This window comes from Neopsephotus bourkii, unplaced genomic scaffold (genome assembly GCF_033783945.1).
Source record: "Neopsephotus bourkii isolate Nb327-2 ecotype Australia unplaced genomic scaffold, CSIRO-AGI_Nbou_v1 NB_1481, whole genome shotgun sequence".
NCBI classification, from domain to species: Eukaryota; Metazoa; Chordata; class Aves; order Psittaciformes; family Psittacidae; genus Neopsephotus; species Neopsephotus bourkii.
The window spans coordinates 158,089-175,834 of NW_026901957.1; positions in this window are offsets into that span (position 1 = coordinate 158,089).

Here is a 17,746-nt window from a genome sequence, read left to right on the forward strand (position 1 = left end):
GAGAGCAGAGTCCAGGGGCAGGATCACCTCCTCAACCTGCTGGTCACACTCCTTTTGATGCACCAGGATACGGTTGGCCTTCTGGGTTGTGAGCACACACTGAAGCCGGCTCATGTTCATTTTCTCATCAGCCAATGCCCCTAAGTCCTTCTCCACAGGGCTGCTTTGAATCTCTTCTCTGCCCAACCTGTAGCTGTGCCTGGGATAGTTCTGACCCAGGTGTAGGACCTTGCACTTGGCATGGTTAAACTTCATGAGGTTGGCATCAGCCCACCTCACAAGCGTGTCAAGGTCCCTCTGGATGGCATTCCTTCCCTCCAGCGTATCAACCGAACTACACAGCTTGGTGTCATCGGCAAACTTGCTGAGGGCGCATTCAATCCCACTGCCCATGTCAGTGACAAAGATGTTGAACAAGACCTGTCCCAACACTGATCCCTGAGGGACACCACTCTTTACTTATTACTCATTAGTTTAGAATTATATTGTACAGAGCAGGGGCTGCCTTGCATAAGACATACAACGGATGCCAGACTGAGTTATTAGGTAGCCAACACTGGCCCAGTAACTCAAGGCTAAAAAAGATCATGACATTTTCTTAGAGCTCTGCATCTCTTGCAAAAATACCCTCAACCATTTGACCGATAAACTCAGTATATAACAAGGTTAATGTAAATTGCCAACACATGTTTCACCCTGGTAAATAAAACAAGATTCCAGTTTCTAAATATTGGTGGAGGAGTGAGGGGTCAGGTTGGGGCATCCCACATTTAATGTAAAATCTGTTTTCTAAAAAGACTTCAGCTCATGTATCTATTCATCTGCATTTGGGGAGGAGGCCTTGTGAAGTTCTTGGCATAAACATTATCCTCTCTTTATCACATGAGATGGACTGCACTATTTGTAAAACAATTTCAAAGGGAAAACATTTTCATAGAAGCGAAGCTGATCTATTGATAGGCTCAGGCAGTTTGTTATCAAAACTCTGTTTGAGGTTTAACTATCACTTTAATTTAAAACACTGACTTCAAAAGAAACATTTGTTTCATGAAAATATTAATTAATTTCCTCCCACCACCCCCCTCCTCGGCTTTTTGCTCAAATGCACTGACAGAGAACCAATACAATTTCAGCCAGACAGCAAAATACACATTAAACTGGAAACTGAAAAGTACTGAATTGCAGGGCTGTGAATGAAGTTGAAAGTCCAAAATGGCAAGCACACAAATGAAGATGACTACCTTAGAATTTACCTACATAGGGGTTGGAAATTCCTCATATGCCCACCTGTCTTAGGGGGACATGAAGAAAGACTGAAGTGACACTCCTTGCTGAGCAGTCCAGCTTACGGTTATTTTAGGCTATGCCTGGTCAGGGCTATGCATCACGAGCCTCTGCATAAGTTACTGTCCACAATTCTCACACATGGCAGCTGTTACCCAACTAGGTCACCTTTAATGGAAGCAGAATAGTAATAGCCAACCAGAAGAAACCTCATAAGCATAGACTAAGTCAATGCCAACAGTCTTATAGCTGACAGAGCAAATTGGCATAAAGATATTAAAAACAGATCAAGACAGCTGACAAGCAACCAAATAAGCAGTGTTTCCAGTAGAACAGCAAGACAACACTTCAGTTTTTAGAGTCTTGAATATTTCTTGGATATTTAAACATGAGTGAAGAAGAGAACTTGAAAAATTTCCTAGGAATCTTTGAGACTTCACAGGATCTACCAATATGACAAGGTAACTGAAGACTGCAAAATAAAAGACACCAATTCAAGTTGGCAAACACATAAATCAAATAATTTTCACCTTTCAGTGTGACACACCAGCAAAATAAATAATCTTAAACATACACACAAGTGTAACTGAGGAGAAGACAAACTATATAGGCAGGTCTTTTTGCTCTCTCACTCTGTATGCAGAAATGCTGCATTTTAAGAGGGGCTGCACAACTTTCACTTCAGGATGGGCACTGACTGACCTTTGACACCAACACAACTTGTTCAGAGCTGAGCAACATAGTAAACATTGCTCCTTATCAACCAGTATTACATAGAGGTAATTGAAAAACACAATATTGATCTTGTAGGAGGCAAAGATGGAGATAGCCACATTCAAAAAAAACAGGACAAAAAAAAAATCTTTAGAAAACCCATATAGATATCAGGAGTGCTTGATTTTTAAATTCTTATTCCTCTTGTTCCAGTAAACTTACTTCAATGCAGGATCACATCAGTACCAAACCAAGCCTTTCCTAGGTAATATGGGAATTCCTGCTGGACTGCTTTAAAATAATCTTGTAGCACCGCTCTACCCCATCTTCTTACCTCAGAGATGCACTGTGATTACACAGAATAGTAAGTCCTTCATGGAAAACCAAGACCATCATTTGTTTAGCAACACTACATCTACACAGCAGGCTTAGTGTTGACCACAGTGATAGCCTTGAAGCTATGTGACCAGCAGCTTCCTAGGAAAGGGAGATGCAGAAGCAAGAAAGAAAGATTATCCAGCTTCAGAACAAAACAAAAATAAAGAAAGAAACCCTAATTTCAAAATCTGAGTAATAAGATATAGCTTAGCCAAATTAATGTTTTTGTTTTCCCAAAAAAAATACACCTGCCTCAGATTTACCTAGCCTCTGACCCCTGTTTCCTCAACACAATTTCCTAACACACACGTTTCCTCAGGAATGATAAAAAATGCATTTTTATTCCCTCCTTTACAATAAGCCTCCATTACATTTTCTTGTCAGGCCTGTTAGTGAATATGACTTCTGCCTTCTTGCACCTCAACTTTATTTCCCTGGGAGAATCAGATAATGGCAATCATTTCATTTCTGGGAAGATGCAAGGGAAAGAGTTTAAGGCACACAAGACAAGAACTACACCTTCACTGTAAACATACAAACTGTAAAATACAAACAACAACCTGTCTTACCAGAGCCCAAGTAGTTTAGCACAAAAGATCTGTTCCAATAGCTGGCAAAGACATCACAGCCTGACAAAGGCAGACAACAGGGTTTGTTAAGATTCGCCTTTCTAAGTCAAACTGACTTAAAAAAAAAAGTAAAGCTTAAAAAGTTTCCTTAAATAATAACATCTAAAAGGAGGTAGCAAAAGGTGAGGCCTTGTAAAATCAACAGTAACAACAGCAAAATGTTGAATGACCTGGTGTTGATAAATTCCAAGAGCCTGAAGTCATTTTACTATTCTCAAATACATGACATGAAATTTCATTAAAATGAGCCATGTCTTAAGCATACCCATTATAGAATCATACACAGAATCATAGAATAGTTAGGGTTGGAAAGGACCTTAAGATCATCAAGTTCCAACCACCCTGCCATGGGCAGGGACACCTCGCTCTAAACCATAGCACCCAAGGCGTCGTCTAACATGGCCTTGAACACTGCCAGGGATGGAGCATTCACAGCCTCCTTGGGCAACCAATTCCAGCGCCTCACCACCCTAACAGGAAAAAATTTCCTCCTTATATCCAATCTAAACTTCCCCTGTTTAAGTTTTAAATGAGGACAAGGCCCATTACCCCTTCTCCTATCACTACAGTCCCTAATGAAGAGTCCATCCCCAGCATCCCTATAGTCCCCCTTCAGGTACTGGAAGGCTGCTATGAGGTCTCCACACAGACTTCACTTCCCCAGGCTGAACAGTCCCAACTTTCTCAGCCGATCTTCATACAGGAGGTGCTCCTGATGATCCCCGTAGCCCTCCTCTGGACTTCTTCCAACAGTTCCATGTCCTTTTTATGTTGAGGACACCAGAACTGTACACAATACTCCAGGTGAGGTCTCACGAGACCAGAGTAAAGGGGCAGGATCACCTCCTTCGACCTGCTGGTCACACTCCTTTTGATGCACCAGGATACGGTTGGCTTTCTGGGCTGCAAGTGCACACTGCTGGCTCATGTTCATTTTCTCATCGACCAGCACCCGAAAGTCCTTCTCCGCAGGGCTGCTCTGAATCTCTTCTCTGCCCAGCCTGTAGCTGTGTCTGAGATTGCTCCAACCCAGGCGCAGGACCTTGCACTTGGCATGGTTAAACTTCATGAGGTTGGCATCAGCCCACCTCACAAGTGTGTCAAGGTCCCTCTGGATGGCATTCCTTCCCTCCAGCTATCAACTGAACCACACAGCTTGGTGTCATTGGCAAACTTGCTGAGGGCACACTCAAACCCACTGTGCATGTCAGCAACGGAGATGTTAAACAAGACCGGCCCCAACACCGATCCCTGAGGGTCACTACTCGTTACAGGTCTCCAGCTGGACATTGAGCCATTGACCACAACTCTTTGTGTGCGGCCATCCAGCCAGTTCTTTATCCACCGAGTGGTCCATCTATCAAATTGTTGTCTCTCCAATTTAGAGACAAGGATGTCGTGTAGGACAGTGTCGAATGCTTTACACAAATCCAGGTAGATGGCATCAACTGCTCTACCCCTGTCCATCAGTTCTGTAGCCCCATCATAGAAGGCCACCAAATTGGTCAGGCAGGATTTCCCCTTAGTGAAGCCATGCTGGCTATCACCAAGCACCTTGTTGTTTTTCATGTGCCTTAGCACGCGTTCCAGGAGAATCTGCTCCAAGATTTTGCCAGGCACAGAAGTGAGACTGACTGGTCTGTAATTCCCCAGGTCATCCATTTTCCATTTTTATATGTCATCACTTTGCAGTGGAGCTTTAATTCCCTGTGTCATTAGTTTTATGTCTTGTTGCTGGTCTTTTAAAGGTCCTCTACCTCTTCTATGTACTGAAAAATGAGGTGAGGGGTGGAAGTACAATTTCAGAGGCAAGCACTACCTTGACATATCCTAACATTGAAGGCTTCCCTTGGCAACCGAAACATTGCAACCTTAAACCTTATCTTTTTAAAAATATTATTACATTTATACCTTCTGCAAAAATTTCCACATTTAAGTTTACTGTTGGAAAAAGGAAGGCAAGTGATCCTAAATCTTCTGGTGGGCTCTGTTTCTTTTATGCTTTCACAGAATCATAGAATCAACAAGGTTTGAAAAGGCCTTTAAGATCAAAGACTCTGACACTGACCATTGCCACTGAGAGCCTGAGCAGCAGGAATAAGCCTAAGCAACAATTTCTGGGTTTTTATACTAATCAAAATTGACTGCTTAAAGTTGTGGCTCTGCAGAGTTCTCATCAGTAACACTATTATATTGTCACATTCAGGGAGCCCAAGGAGCTCTCTGTGAGCTGTTTGAAGGGATAAATTTTCAGGTTTGAGAAAAGCTGTAAAGAGGACAAGATGTCTCACCAGTGTCATACAAATCCACCTCTTCAGATATAAGCTAGTAAAAACAGTTGCTTCATCCCTCCCACTAAAGTCCTTTCACTTGCCATCATATTTTTACAGCCTTTTCTAATTACATAAACAAGCTTCCCTCTAGAGCTGGCAAGGCCCCTATTACCATAACTACAAAGGATTTTTCTTCCCATATCTCTTTTCTTCACATACCACCTTTTTCTTCAGCGGACCCACAGCTAGCAGAAAGGAGACCTCAGACAATAGAAACACCGGTGAACTCTTTCTAGGCTATTTCCATATTTCTAGCAAGTGAATTCCCACATGACAGCTGTGCTGGAAGTGTAATTCTAAAACTGAGACAGTTGCGTTATCCCATAAACACAGTTCTGGGGAGATTAGTTGAAAGGCATTTCAGTGTTCTGTCATCCACACCCTGCAACCACAGAGGAGTTTCATGAGTTTCAGTTCAGATGAAGTACCTACCTCACCTCTATGCCTGGTAAAATCTTGGAGCAGATTCTCCTGGAACGCGTACTAAGGCACATGAAAAAAAAGGTACTTGGTGACAGTCATCATGGCTTCACTAAGGGGAAATCCTGCCTGACCAATTTGCTGGCCTTCTATGATGGGGTTATGGAACTGATGGACAGTTAATGCCATCTACCTGGACTTGTGCAAAGCGTTCGACACTGTCCCACACATCCTTGTCTCTAAATTGGAGAGACAACAATTTGATAAGTGGACCACTCAGTAGATAAAGAACGGCACGCAAATAGTTGTGGTCAATGATTCAATGTCTGACTGGAGACCAGTAACAAGTGGTGTCCCTCAGGGATCGGTGTTGGGACCGGTCTTGTTCAACATCTTTGTCACTGACATGAACAGTGGGATTGAGTGCGCTATCAGCAAGTTTGCCAATGACACCAAGCTGTGCGGCTCAGTTGATATTCTGGAGGGAAGGAATGCCATCCAGAGGGACCTTGACACAGTTAAGAGGTGGCCAATGCCAACCTCATGAAGTTTAACCATGCCAAGTGCAAGGTCCTACACCTGGGTCGGAGCAATCCCAGGCACAGCTACAGGCTGGACAGAGAAGACATTCAGAGCAGGCCTGCGGAGAAGGACTTGGGGGTGTTGGTCAATGAGAAAATGAACACGAGATGGCTTCAGTGGGGACAGATGTAGGGACTGTAGTGATAGGACAAGGGGTAATGGGTTAAAACTCAAACAGGGGAAGTTTAGATTGGATATAAGGAAGAAATTCTTTCCTGTTAGGGTGGTAAGGCACTGGAATAGGTTGCCCAGGGAGGCTGTGAATGCTCCATCCCTGGCAGTGTTCAAGGCCAGGTTGGACGAAGCCTTGAGTGAGATGGTTTAGTGTGAGGTGTCGCTGCCCATGGCAAGGGGTTAGAACTTGATCTTAAGGTCCTTTCCAACCCTAACTATTCTATGATTCTATGATTCTATTTTATGGAAACAGAAAGGAAAATTTCTATGCATTTAACAAAAAGCCTCAACGCATAAAGAAAGTAAAGAAATTGGCATCAGGAGCATTTGCAAACAACTAACATATTAAGTCCTTTGGCTCTGTTTTCTTTTGTTGTTCTTAAAAACTGGTATTTCCAGGAGTGCTGATACACTTAGCATCATAGGAGGAGTGAGCAACAGGTTTCTCTAGCAGGTAGTAAAGGCAAGCAAATTATGCATGTACTGGACAGGCCAGCTAGAAAACCTGCCTAGCTGAAAATCATACAGTGTCTATCACTCTGTCTTCACTAAAATATCTTTTTCAAAAAATATCCTTTTTTAATGATGTTCACCAAGCTCTTACTAAATGATTTTAATCATTCCCTTAAAAAAAGAGGTCTGTGTCCTGAATTTTTCAGTCCAGTGCTTGTCTGATTTTGTGCTCTTCAGCTTATAGTCCTTGATGTTCTCAGTATTTAACATTTGCAGGGGAACAGAAAAATGATTTGAAGGATTTTGATCCTCCATTTTTATACATAAGTGAACTCGCTTATCATCTATTATGGTAAAAAAAAATTTTTTTTTTTAGTCTGAAAGCAATGCTAGTACAAGAGCTAAACTGCTAGTAATTACTTTAAACATGATGATCTCTTAAGAATCTGCTCAACTAAAGCAACATAAATATTATTCACTAGAAGGGAAAAAGATCTTGAAAAACACCTTCAGTCAGGCTGCTGTACTTTTTATACTGCTTTTAATACTGAAGTACAGTAACTTCTAACAGTACATGCTGTCTCAGCATGACATACAGTCCAGAGTCACTTCTATTACGTGCTGGAAGAGAAGGCAGTGCTTCTCTCTTACTGGATTCACCAACATATTAGGCATGCAGGCCTCTGGAGAGGAAAGGTTGGTGCATTAATATTGACAGAACTAATTCTTCCCACTCCAGGATATGGTAATGTTTTACAGAAAAGGATGTGCCCACCTTACTCTCTCATTCACATGTATAAAGGGAAGTAAATTAAAACCCATACTCTCAAAAGTCAACCACAAACATAATGATAGGTTGCAAAAGCTACCTGTAAACAAGGAAATAAAAAAGCCAGAGTCATCATGGTATATTGCATCTCCTATTTGGATGGCCAGATACACACACATCAATTTCTCATGATGCACAGTCTAACCCAGTTATGGAGAACAACCTTTCCCATGAAGGATGGCTACAAATACAGTTCTGGAACACCAGAAGTGTAATACCTTCTATAGGGAGCTAATAAGCAGCTCATAGGACAATGTTATTTTAAAGACAACATATGCTTTTGTACAGGGTATGTATGTGTTTCTACTGTAATATAAACTGAAGGTGTTTAAGTGCCCAGGTGAGCATTAAAAGACCTAATTTCTACTTTTGCTTTCTTCGTCGGAGATCTTCCTGTAAAACCAGGCCCTGGTCCTCTGTCTGGACAGATAGTGGCATAGAAAGGCACCTGTTTGGATTCACTGCCTGCAGAAACAAACAGGTTGTGATACGAAAAGTCACCTAAAAGAGCAGGAAGGGATGATGGGCTGAATTCAGGAACAGTGGCTTTTAACAAAATTACTTAGAAATAAAATGCAGTGGCAGGGTGTGAAAAGTGTTAAGTTTTACAGAATTCAGGGGAAGGACAAGTAGGAACACGCTTTTTCCCATCAAACATTCAGGTTCTCATAGCCAGAGCTGGGCAGAGCTGGATGCTTGTCTCCTTCAATGAGAAGCTTCAGGATTACAAGATTTTTGCCATTCCAAGAAAAGAATTCCGTCTTAACTGAGATTGCCTGGTAATGGGAAAGCTGCAGTCAGATTGCTTCTCTGCCTCATTCAAGCATTAGCTGGTAGAAAGACCTGGTTGAACAGTTCAGAGAAGTTTCAGACACTTGATCTGTTTAAGCACATGCTTTACAGTCTCCATGTAAATCTACATCTGAAGGAATAATCTATATTAAAAAAGGTTAAAAGTGATTAAATCATGTTTGCTACCACTTCCCACATACACTCAGCAAACCAGTAAAGAGGCCTTTCATCCTTCCTGACCTGGATTGTTTGAAATAATCAAACTGATATGAAATGGGTTTATCAAGCCTAAAACTGACTGTGGAGATATGCTGAAGAACAACAAAGCACAGAACAGCAGAGTGACCTGAAAAAAGTAGCAGGGGAAATCCTAATGACTGCAAAATACTATATGAAGGCAAAATTTAACCTTAAATAGATATGCATAATCAAAGACTGCATTAGCAAAAAATATGCAGGAAAGCTAGTACACAAAAAAATCAGAGCTCAATGATTATCAAATAAACAAATAAAAGACATTTTATGAAAGCAATATGGGACAAAGCAAATAATGTTACTACACTTCTGTAAAAATCAATGATACAGGTGTATTTTCTGGACTGCAGGTAGCTCAAATCAACCTACCACGTATGTAGAACTTAAAAGGGAGAGAGGGAAAAGTGCAGGATGATGGTAGGTTTTTGAAGAACTTGTGTAAAAGGAGAGACTAAATTAAATAGTTTCTTTTTTTCATTTGGCCTTTCTAGATTACCATTCTGATTAAAGAAAGCTAGGTTTCTTCAAGAGGTCTCCTTGGCAAAGCTCAGTAAAAGAGGTAAATGAAAGCCAAATACTATAAAAACAAAATATGAACAGAATTTTGTAGTAGACTACAAAACAATAAACACCGTGAAAAGTGTCTGTAGACAACGATTTTCATATCTTTTCACAATACAAAAATAAGGAGGCAACCAAAGAAATGATCAGGCTTAAACAAAAGGAAATGCCTTTTTCCACATAACTTCTTATTTGAGGTGCGGAATTCATTACCACAGGAAGTTGTGGAGGCCACAGCATAAAAGGAACTGAAAAAAAAGGGGGGTGGGGGGAGAATTTGTGGAGGATAAACCCACTGGTGGCTATTACACACAATGGTCCGGATACAAACTTTAGCACAGGAAATTCTTATACCATCGGTTAGTGGAGGTGAGTTTAATCACTTGCTACATTCCCTGTTCCTTATCCTTCTAAGTGCTTATTGCAGGCCACTGATAGTAACAGGACACTGGGCTGCCTGCTCTTCCCATTGATTTACACACAGATCCTTCTGGTCTTAAGTTACACTGCATTTACCATGGTGTAAGAAAAGATTTGTGAGTTGCCACCATCACGTATGCTACAAAATCATATTTTGTATGTATGTGTGTATGGCTATCCACAGGAAAAGAGGCAATTTTCTGAGGATGGAATTCAAAACCTTACAGCAGCTACAAATTATGCTTACGAGGAAGATGCTGCACAGATGCTACTGCCATAGTTATGCCTGCCCAGCTTCACCCAAATGCTCTCTAAAGAGGAGCACTGGAAGTACTCTGTATAAATAACCCTTAGTTTTTAATTATGTGAGTCTGAACTATGTCTAGTCTTCATCAAATAACAAAAATACTAATCTACATACCAAAATGTCACCAAGCAAATGTATCCAAGAGTCCCAGTTGGGGTAGGTACCAGCAAAAGCAGTGCTGTCCTTGCACTACCATTGACAGCATGAAAAGCTGGGCATTCTGGTTGTGCCTTCATCAAAAACTTTACAGCAACACTTCTGTCACATACTATCTTCAAAATGCAGTCTGCACATACACCTCATGAAGGTTGTGATCTAAATCCCTAAAATGAGAGTTGGGTTTTTTTTAATATTTGTGGTTGAGGCAAAAAAAAATATGTCTTGTGACTCACGAGGGCTAACACCAGAAATGCAATGTTGCTCAACAGAACAAACCACAGACATTCCTTACTGGTGCGAGTAATGGGATACACTCTGGTCTGCCAAGAGTTTGTAAAATGCAAATCATTAATAGCAAGAGCTAAACTTCGTGCTGCAACAAAAGCTCAGATTTCATTTAGAAATCCAGTTCCCCTACATTTCATTCATGATGGGTCTAATTTTGAAAGGAACAGAAAGCTTCAGGGGTGGTACAGCAACACCCTGTGACAAGCAGTGCTGTCAAGACGAAGCTCAGGACACAAAACCTCAGGGAATGAGTACCACTGAGAATCTGTCTGCTAACGAGAGAAAAACTCCCTTATTTGTTGGGACTGAATAGCAGAAACTGATGGCAACATGGGGCTGTCAGGAGCACAAGTCCTTACAAACAAGGTTCGGGACTGGCCTGTACCTAATTAGCTACACATTCAGGTGCAGCAGCACCCAGGTACCACACCTATATGGGAAAAAAACTTCACCAATCACTCAAACAGCTGTTTATGTGAAACAGCATAGTAAACTATATCAGCCATATTGTACTCAAAATCTGTATGTCAATTTTCACATGTTCCTAAAAACACATAATTTTCCTGTTTAAAAATAATATTTGTCATTACTATTCTCCTCCATCATATTGTGATTTAAAACTATTCTTTTGTATGGTTAAGCATGATAACATCTGCTTAAGTATCTCACCCTTTAAATTAACAATCTCATGGTGGTGTATTTGGTCACTACATTCATCACTACATTAAAAGTATACTAAAAACAAGAAATAGCACACACCCAAGTGATCAAAAGAAAGTTGATTGCTGAGACTGACTTATGATAAGAACCAGCACAGTCAGCACTTTGAAAGCACGGCTCAGAAGAACCGGCACCAACAGAGCGGCTTTCTGTAGTCCTCGCTGATATTTACATTAGAAGACGTTTGTGCAAAGCCCAGCAGATTTTCTGACTGAAGGCAGCCAGTCTCATGCAGAGGGTGGGTGAGGAAGGAGGGGCGGGCAGGGGGCCACAGGCAGTGGGAGCTGCAGGCTGGGAGTTTCTCTCCCCCAGCTCAAAGTGCAGGAGAAACAATGCTGAGAAAGCCAGGCAGCTACGCCCAGGTCAGAGGAGACGGACAGTCCCCCACCGGCATTATCCCCCAGCCACGTCCTGGCTTTTCAATAACATTTACACATTCGCAGCTGTGAACTAGGGAGCTTTATTTTCTTGTCTGATTTGGTGACTTCAAGGGGAAACACATTAGAAGATAAAATTTTCTTACAGCAATAAACTACAAAGGGGACAGTCCTTATGCACTACTACAAGGCATGCCTTGGCTGACATCCCTGTAACCCCACCAGCTTTCTTTTCCAGGGAGACCTGCAGTTACTGGAGCACATTCCAGGTGGCCATGCTATGCATGTGGTCACCCCATAGTAGGCAGCTGGGACTCCAGATCCTACTGAACCCAAACACCCCTTTGCCACAGCTACCTCCTCCAACCACGGGCATAGCTCCCCGCCTGACTACACTCTTCTTCACTGTTCTCTGTTAATACCAATATGGGCTGGTTTCACACACAGGGGGCTGGCGTCAGGAGGTTGTTGGTTTATTCCAGCCCTTTGGGGTTTCTTATAGGGTGGTGCAAGAAGGTGCTCCATAAATGAATCCATTTTTCCCTCTTCTGAACCATTTGTGATTTTAGGAATTCAGGCACTGTTTCATATATAGCTGCAGAACCCCACATCACCACACAGTAGGTGAAGTAGCAAAAATGGCTGCTCTGCAAACCTGGCACCTTTGCAATGGTACCCACAGGCCACTGCGGTCAGGAAGATCTCTCTGCCTCTGTCCACTCCTCAGGACATCGGCTCCATGCCCAGGCCCTACAGCTGCAGCACTTTCCATGTCAATTTTGTGCTGCCAGATGAATTAAACCTCCATTCCACAATGCTATGCTTGTCTGCAGCCTCAGCTGTTAGCCAAAGAGTGGCACAGTGCCTCTGTGGGCCTCAGGCATCACCTGCGGACAAGCCTCTCATTTCACTCACGTCTCTGCAGCAGATCTCAGGCACAAAATCTGCTCTGCTCTTTGGTGTTATTAGGCTCAGTTTGCTGCATACACTTTGCCCAGAGCAGCCCTGTCCCCCCACCACCAGCCCTGGAGTGTCAGTGACCTCTAGAGGCTCATGTCTTGCTCTGTGCTGTGCTGCAGCAGCTTCTGTCCACCCTCCCGGGAGATAAAGCTCTTTGAACAAAGAGAGACCAAGCTGCAGAAACATCACCTGTGCATTGTGCTTGAAAATCTGTACTTGCTTTTGGGCATGAGAAATGGAGTGCAGAGTGCGCCAAACACAGCAGGCAAAAGTCAGTGGGCAAAGCCCAGGACAGGGGAGGGCCTGCCAAGCATATCACCAGGCACAGCTGCCTGCAGGGATGGGCAGTGAGCTGCTCATGTAAGTCTGAGCTCCTTGATGGTTGAGAAAAGGACATGGTCACTACGAAAAGGCTGTGAAGATCTCCTTCAGGGTAAAACTGATAAGGAGGGGCTCCTCTTCTATTAAGCAGAAGGACAGCAAAGCCCCTGTGCTACTTAGAGCACCACAGTCCACAGGTAGCTTCAGATGAGCTGCCTAAACTAACACAGTCTTTAGGTAGACCTAACATATGTCAAAAATAATAAAATGTGTCACTAACAAAGCAGACAAAAGCTATGCTGATTCCATCTTTTACACTCACATTGGCCAGCAAGATAGGGGTTTTTGTCATAAATGGAAATACAAACATACTACCCTGTATATTACATCTTTCAGAAAAAAAATAAATCCCAAAAAACAACACACAAGCAAACAAAGGAACAAACAAAAAGAGTAAAAGAAGAAGGAAATCCTGCATATGTCATATGCTCACTTGTCACAGTTTGTTTCCATTCCCTGGTACCACAATTAGCTACTATGCAAGACATATCCTCACCTTGAAGAATGAAACTTTGAGCAGCAGGCTTCTGCTTCAGAGGGTCAGCAGCTGTTGATGCAGTTGCCAGTCTGCCATTTCCTGCAGTTTATGTTTAAATTATTTGTCACCTTTACAGAACAAAGGTTTTCATAAAATAAAAAATCAGGGTTTTCCGAACATGTGACAGTTTGGGATGTTAGTTGTTGGGGAATACGCATTACATGCAGAGGGAACAACCAGGTATGAGGCAGCCCATAATCATGCACACCAGACTGACCCATACATATGGCACCACTGGCTGGGCTGTGTAACATAGAGCTGTTCAGCATAACCCTGATGCATGTGCCTGCATTTAACCATCATTCATTTCCCATTATAGTAACCCCCCAAGTACTTTGGGGATGTAGAATCCTTAAAACCCTGAGTATACAGAAGAGAGGGTCTGGGTATATATATGGTGGACACTAGTGATGTCCCTCAGGGCTCAGTGTTAGGGCCAGAGTTGTTTAATATCTTCATTGTTGATCTGGATGCAGGGATTGAGGGCACCTTCAGTAAATTTGCAAACACCAAGTTGGGTGGGAGTTTTGGTCTGCTGGAGGGTAGGGAGGCTATGCAGAGGGATCTGGACAGGTTGGATCGATGGGCTGTGGCCAGTGGTATGAGGTTCAATAAGACAAATTTCCATGTCCTGCTTTTGGGCCACAACAACCCCATGCAGTGCTTCAGTCTTGGGGAAAGTGGCTGGAAAGGTGCACAGCAGAAAGAGACCTGGGGGTGCTGATTGATGGAGCTGAACATTATCCAGCTTGTGCCCAGGCAGACGATAAGGCCAAGAGCATCCTGGCCTGTATCAGCAATAGTGTGGCCAGCAGGGCCAGAGCAGTGATCATCCCCCTGTACTTGGCACTGGTGAGGCAGCACCTCAAATCTTGTGCTCATCTCTGTGCCCCTCACTGCAAAAGAGACATTGAGATGCTGGAGGGGGTCCAGAGAAGGGCAACGGAGCTGGTGAAGGGTCTGGAGCACAAGTGTGATGGGGAACGGCTGAGGAACCTGGGAGGGTTTAGTCTGGAGAAGTGGAGCCTCATGGGGGTCCTTATCACCTTTCAAAACTAACTGAAAGGAGTTTGTAGTGAGGTGGGGTCAGTTTCTTCTCCCCCGTAACAAGCACTAGGACAAGAGGTAACGGTCTCAAGCTGAGCCAAGGGAGGTTTAGATTGGATATTATAACAATCCCTTCCCCAGAGAGTGTGCTCAGGCACCCAGGTTCAGGCAACAGGCTGCCCAGAGCAGTTGTGGAGTCACCATCCCTGGAAGCGTTCACAAACCATATATGTGAGGCCCTTAGTGGTTGGACTTAATGATCTTAAAGATCTTTTCCAACCTAGTTGATTCTGTGGAATATATACATAGTCCTTACAGCTCATAAAATAGTCCCTCTCTGTGATACAGCTGCCTCAAATAACATTAATGGATGGAGAGGAGGGAAGGTTGATTAGGGTTAAAAAAGAGCATTTACATACACACAGAGGCATCCCACAAACCTTCAAATTTTTGGAGTGTCCTGGCTGAAACTGGAGCACCCATCTACCAGTACGTATTGCAGGATAACTCAATAGCAACAGCCTCTGAATCTGCTTTCCTTCCTGCATATAAAAGTTCTTGATATCCTGGATTAAAAAAAAAGAGAGCGCTTTAATTCATTCAGAACTACTTCTGATGGACATACTTCCACTAAAAACCACTGTATTTAGTGAAAAATGCTGAGCACTGATGGCTAGTCCAACCTCAAGCACTCAGTACTGCGGTCCACCCTGTCGAGCTGGCGCCTGACAGTGCTGCCTCCCATCGACACTGGTACACAAGCAAACTCTCACAATTGTCTTCAGGCCTGCCTCTGACATCCTGCTCCTTGCTTTACTGCTGACCTGCTGAAATCCGTACATCAGACAGTAGTCGGGCCAACATTTCCTGTGAAACTTGACTCAAAACTAAGGCAGAGGATTGGAATTATGGAATAGTTTTTTTGCAAACATTTCTCATAGGATGGACACAAGAACAGTAGCAACTAAAGTCAGTGGGTTAATGTTAAGCACATTGTTAAGCAAGTGTCACAGAGGTCCATGAGCTCTCTGACTCTCACCCTGTGTAAAAGCTTGCTGCAGATCACCTTTTTTCGTGCTGCTTGTGAATGGTCATCTTTGTTTCCACCTTACAAATCTATTCTAGTGAAGACAGCAAAATAAGGGGAAAATAGAAATGAAAGAAAAACAGAAAAACACCACCACAATATATTTACAGCACTGTACTGTGTGCAGTAACATATTTGGCTGCAAAAGCATAGGAAAGCCTGCTGGAGCAATCATGTCATGGGTAGGGGGAGATGTCAAGCTTTCTTAGCCAGAGATTAGACAAACATGTTTGTTTCCACATAAGCTTATCCTGCATACTGCCAGGAAATAGTTTAATGAAAGCTGCCACTCAGCCCTGTTTCTTTTGCCATAAAGTAAAAAAAACATTACTGCTGCTGGAAACACCGACAGTGAACACAGATTTCTGTGTTACCTGCTGGAACTTGCTCCTGGTGCTCACTCAGCTATACCTGACTTACCTATGAACTAGCACTAAGAATAGCCCTAATAACTGCTCAAGCATTCCCCTCTTCAAGCAAACCAACACTGACCTATTACACTTGGTATGATCCTATTTCAACCTTTCAGAAATGCCCTCTGTTTTTATTTGAGGTACTTAAATAATGTTCTTACGCAGTTGCATGATGAAGCAGAAAATGTGTGCAACCATGTGTGGAAATAGCATGCTGAGCACACTATGAAAAATAGCTTTACCATATTTATAAAGCTCAGAAGACTCCTTGGGTCATCTTCTGCTTTACCAAAAGCTGGAAAGAAGCATTTTGACTAACAATTCAATTTATATGGTTTTGTATTGGCAGTACAATCGAGAGGAGGAAGACAGAAACAGGGAATGCATTAGGGGAAGACTGTACACCAAGCAATGTACAACACAAACTAAAAAACAAGGCAAAAACAAGGAAAAAACAAGAATGACTTGAAAAAACGAAAGGAAGCAAAGCCAAAATGTAACTGCTCCGTGGAAGACACCAAAGTGGTCAGCATTTCTTTTGCTTGGAGAGGGCCTCCTTCACCTGTCTGTGAGAGCACAAAGAAGATTAAAACCCACAGTATGGAGTGCTAACTGTGGCTGAGGCTTAAAAATATGTTAGCAAGATAAACAACAGGTATTCATTTATGTTTTGATAGCATAACAATGTTACACTCAAGCTGAGGCTGTTTTGTCTGGTTGTGCCAGCACAGAGGGTGGGGAGCAAAGGAGGGTCCCCCATGGCTCCTCTTACCCAGTGCAAGGAAAATTTTCCTTTGCTCACAGTTTTCTCTCACCAGAATCCAAACAGAGATTTAGGATTTGCCCTTCCACCCAGGCAACACACATGTGCTCATAACAGGACTAAGGCAACCTCAGGTCGGAGGCACTTCACAGCCAGTGCTCACGTGCCTCACAGATCAGAAACACAGCCTTCAAGTCAGGCATGTGCTTTGCTGAGCTGAAGCCTCACCTACTGTCCCAGAGGTGACAGTACAAGGAATATTTCCTACCTCTAAAGGCTCCAGCTGGGGCTAGAAATGACCCAAGAAAAGCTGGTATAACAGAAGCTGGCACAGGAATACAGACTGAAGGTTTTTTCATCATCATCTCCAGGCTCTCTACCTCAAGCCCTCCTGAGAAATTTGCCCTTCCAGTTATATGAAGTTGAATGTAATATTTATACAACATCTGATATTTTGTTGAGCATAAGCTCATTCATAACACTCTATAATTAATAATGATCTTTTTCTTGTTCTGTCTTGATTTAGTTTTCTTATACCTACTGTGTTTTTTGTTTAAAATACCATTTCACATTTTGTCTTTTCTTCTGCAGCTCAACATCATTAACAACAAATAACAGCAAGTCTCAGTAATTCTGCACTTTCTTCTGGGGCCTCACCTCTGCTGGCTGCCTCTAGACTACACTTTGATAGCAATAATAATAATTTTATCCCTTGCTTAGTAACAGCAGGCACTGCAGCTATAAAAGTAGCCACTATGGAGAGATGTTATTATCTCGAACTTTGAATGGACATGTCTGACAATTGAAAGCAAGAGTACTATAAAATATCTTACAAGAAAGTTAAATTTTGTTAAAGCTTTTATTTTTTGAGCTGTTTTTTCA